We start from the raw sequence: 4,630 nt of genomic DNA on the forward strand, positions 1-4,630 counted from the left end.
TTTCATTCCAATCCCAAAGAAAGGCAATGCCAAAGAATGCTCAAACTACCACACAATTGCACTCATCTCACATGCTAGTAAAGTAATGCTCAAAATTCTCCAAGCCAGGCTTCAGCAATACGTGAACTGTGAACTTCCAGATGTTCAAGCTGGTTTTAGAAAAGGCAGAGGAACCAGAGACCAAATTTCCAACATCCACTGGATCATCGAAAAAGCAAGACAGTTCCAGAAAAACATCTATTTCTGCTTTATTGACTATGCCAAAGCCTTTGACTGTGTGGATCACAATAAACTCTGGAAAATTCTGAAAGAGATGGGAATACCAGACCACCTGACCTGCCTCTTAAGAAATCTGTATGCAGGTCAGGAAGCAACAGTTAGAACTGGACATGGAAAACAGACTGATTCCAAATAGGAAAAGGAGTTCATCAAGGCTGTATATTGTCACCCTGCTTATTTAACTTCTATGCAGAGTACATCATGAGAAACACTGGACTGGAAGAAGCACAAGCTGTAATCAAGATTGCCGGGAGAAATATCAATAACAGTCAGACACGACTGAGCGACTGAAATGAACTGAACTGAACTGAATGAATTAGATATTTTTGGCAGGGATCATAAGAACCCAAATCACTTTAAAAAGGGCCTATTTTTAAATTACTGTTACCCCTCCCCCCTCCCTGCCTCGCTTGTAAAAGCCCATGGACAGAGGACCACGGTGGACTATATTTCATGGGGTTGTAAAGAGTTGTACACAACTGAGTGACTGAGCACGTTGACCCCTGCCCCACCTTTCATTAGACCTGAAGCTCTACAAAGGCAATGGCTTGTCTGTCCTATTTCTGATTATGTAGTATCAGTATCTAGTACCTAATTACCTAGGGTCTGGTAAATATTTGGCATGTAAACTTTTAAAAAATGGATAGATGGATAAATGAATGGATAGATGAATAAATGGATGGACTGTTAAAATATTATGCTTTAAAGAAAGATACACACACACACACCCCTTAGAAAAAGATTAACCCTGAAAACTTATTGAACGTGAAAAGTTTTTTAAACAAAAAGTACAAGCATTTTAAAGAAGACAGATACTGGAATGATTCCTTTCTGACCTCACAAGTTTTTTCAGGTACAGACTGACCTTCTATTTGCTTTCTATTGCTGCTGTAACAAATTACCACAAATTGAGTGGCTTAACCAACACAACTTTTTTATCTGACAGTTCTGAAAGTCAGAAGTCCCAAACAGGTCAGCAGGGCTGTAGTTTCCAGAGGCTGTTCACATTCCTTGGTTGGTGACCCTGCATGACTCCAATCTCTGCTTCCAGTTCACATCTCTCTGACTCTGATCTTCCTTCCTCCTTTATATATAATTGTAATAATCCTTGTAATTACATTGGGCCCAAAGGTATAATCCAGAATAGTCTCTCCATCTCAAAATTTTTAAGTTACTCACATGTGTGAAATATCTTACCTCATAAAATAACATAGAGGAAGTTCATTCCATGAACTCATAAAATAACATCAGGAAGTTCACTTTTTTGTGGGGCATTATCCTACCTACCACACCTCAGTTCCACAAAACTGAGAAGTTCTGTCCCTAAAATGCCTAAATTTAAAAGGGGAAGCTCTAAGACAGTTCTTTCATAAAGATAAAATTACTATTACAGACCACCAAAAACTTCTGACAATTTTAAAGAGTCTCTTCTTTCATACCTTATTCACTTATTTCTTTTAAAAACGAAACAAAGATACAACACTTGCTCTACATAGCTCAGTGGAGGGCTCTGAGGCATTGCTCTAACCAATTGAGTTCCAGATCCATCCCCATATAGTGCTCGAAGTTCCCTGCACTTCAATTCCATCTCTAAGGTGGTTGTTCAGTTGCTAAGTACTGTCTGACTCTTTGTGATCCCATGGACTGCAGCACACAGGCTTCTCTGTCCTTCACTATCTCCAGGAGTTTCCTCAAACTCATGTCCATTGAGTTAGTGATGCCATCCAATCAACTCATCCTCTGTCGCCCCCTTCTCCTCCTGCCCTCAATCTTTCCCAGCATCAGGGTCTTTTTCAATGAGAAGGCTCTTCGCATCAAGTGGCCAAAGTACTGGAGCTTCAGCTTCAGCATCAGTCCTTTCAAAGAATATTTGGGGTTGATTTCCTTCAGGATTGACTGGTTTGATCTCCTTGCAGTCCAAGGGACTCTCAAGAGTCTTCTCCAGCAGCACATTTTGAAAGCTTCAGTTCTTCGGTGCTCAGCCTTCTTTATGGTTCAACCCTCACATCCATACATGACTACTTGGAAAAACCATAGCTTTGACTATATACATCTCTGCTTTTTAATACGCTGTCTAGGTTCGCCACAGCTTTTCTTCCAAGGAGCAAGAGTCTTTTAATTTCATGGCTGCAGTCACCATCTGCAGTGATTTTGGAGCCCAAGAAAATAAAATCTGCCACTGTTTCCTTTCCCACACCCCTCCCCCGCCCCATCTATTTGCCATGAAACGATGGGACCGGATGCCATGATCTTCGTTTTTTAAATGTTGAATTTTAAACCATCTAAGGTTAGCTGTGGGCAATCCGAGAAGGTGAGACAGGCTGACAGCATTTTTCCACATTGTTCCGGTTACCTTGGTTATAACAGGAACGTCTGGGTTCCTCTTATAGGTTTGCTTGTTCCCCTAAAAAGAGGGAGTATTTGGAAGGTCAGCCCTACCTGTAAACCCGCACTAAGTAAGGCTTGGCAAAAGGGCTAGATACTTCGCCAGAAACCTTTAAAAGCAAAAACCTTGATAGTCTAGTGGTGAATGAGGTGACATCCAGTGGCAGGAGGGTGGGGAGGAGAGGTCGGTTAACTAAGGGAAACGGCGATAAAAATTAGCAAACCTAACCGTCACGGGAAGAATATAGGAAATCTGGCCTCGGAGGTGCATTTTTTCCACTGACGCGGAGCAACCATTTTCTCCAATAGGTTGTGAGGAAACGAGCAACCCCTGTTGGTTTCGAGGGTGATAACAGCTTTTCGCAAAGACGTTCTGCTGATTCTCCAGTAGGGGTCAGTGATGAGGTAGGTGCAATCCCTCGAATATCCTAGTTAACCAGTGAGTTTTAACTGTAAAGGAGACATAAAATAGGAGACAAGTGTTAAAGAGTGAGCCAGTAATAAAGGCCAGTTATATCTCGTCTGTTTTTAATGCACACATTAGTGAACTACTGAACACGTAAAAAGTATCTGGAAAAAGGTAAACGTTTGTTGTTTACACAAAATTTGAATCCGTTAGTTGTACAGAAAATTTAGGTTCCCTTAAATCAGGGCGATGATAAATAAACAAAAGAGACGGGGTCTCGCTATGTTGCCCAGGCTGGAGTACAGTGGCTATTCACAGGCGCGATCCCACTACTGATCAGCACGGGAGTTTTGACCTGCTCCGTTTCCGACCTGGGCCGGTTCACCCCTCCTTAGGCAACCTGGTGGTCCCCCGCTCCCGGGAGGTCACCATATTGATGCCGAACTTAGTGCGGACACCCGATCGGCATAGCGCACTGCAGCCCAGAACTCCTGAGCTCAAGCGATCCTCCAGCCTCAGCCTCCCGAGTAGCTGGGACTACAGGCGCGCGCCACCGCGCCCGGCGATGAAAAGTCTCGGCAGAGAGATACTAGAGGTTGCGGTCTTGTGACGTCATCTGGGGGCGGGGCGAAGCAGAAGCCCTGCCAGGCATAAGACACGCCCGGCGCAGGGTGGGCCGGGAGGCTGAGGACATGTGACGTCATGGGGCGGAGATATCGTCTCGCCCTGGTCTGTTTGCGAGCTTGGAACTCGCACCTTTTCTTGTTCCAGCTTCGGCTCCTGGTGTTTTGCTTGGACTACTGTATTTTCTGGAGAAGGAAATGGCAGCCCACTCCAGTGTTCTTGCCTGGAGAATCCCAAGGACGGCGGAGCCTGGTGGGTTGCCGTCTTTGGGGTCGCACAGAGTCGGACACGACTAAAGCGACTTAGCAGCAGCAGCAGCAATTGTATTTTCGTTTAAGAAAAGTTGGTCGGTTGGCTCTTAATGCTCATAGGTGTTGTGTTCGGACACGCAGGTAGCACAAAAGGAAATGCAGTGCTCGGTCCCTCAGCTTTCCCTTTCTTCAGCAGATCTTAAACACGTGCTGCACTCTGTGAAGAAGTTATTTACGAAGGAACCGGACCTTCTGTCCCTAAATCTACCATTGTCCACAGCAAGCATTTAGGAGGTGTCTTCGCTGTACCAAGGAATGTGATCCATAGTAGCGGGGGTTGGGGTCCGCAGAAGTGCTGGAGGCCAGCTTAACTTTCACTGTTGAAGAGAGGTGGGGGAGCCGTCCGTTCATTGCCCGTTATTGTTGGGGGAGAAAATCTAGTATTGGAGTAGACTGTGCAAGAATTAGTATTTGGCGACCTGAAGTCTTTTAGGAGCAAGACTAGGTTGCTGCTGCTGCTGCTAAGTCGCTTCAGTCCTGTCCGACTCTGTGCGACCCCATAGACGGCAGCCAACCAGGCTCCGCCGTCCCTGGGATTCTCCAGGCAAGAACACTGGAGTGGGTTGCCATTTCCTTCTCCAATGCATGAAAGTGAAAAGTGAAAGTGAAGTCGCTCAGTCGTGTC

General features: G+C 45.1%; 1 protein-coding gene across 2 annotated transcripts in view; it reads right to left on the reverse strand.

Annotated features, from left to right (window-relative positions):
• NEMF (nuclear export mediator factor) overlaps positions 1-4,630 on the reverse strand; it is a 230,716-nt gene that overhangs the window by 67,110 nt on the left and 158,976 nt on the right. For both annotated transcript variants that reach the window (XM_010842245.1, XM_010842244.1), the window contains exon 3: positions 2,894-3,114. The gene's annotated coding sequence lies outside the window, so the exon portion shown is untranslated. The remainder of the gene's footprint in view (positions 1-2,893; positions 3,115-4,630) is intronic.

Source organism: Bison bison, unplaced genomic scaffold (assembly GCF_000754665.1).
Source record: "Bison bison bison isolate TAMUID 2011002044 unplaced genomic scaffold, Bison_UMD1.0 scf7180017864174, whole genome shotgun sequence".
NCBI classification, from domain to species: domain Eukaryota; kingdom Metazoa; phylum Chordata; class Mammalia; order Artiodactyla; family Bovidae; genus Bison; species Bison bison.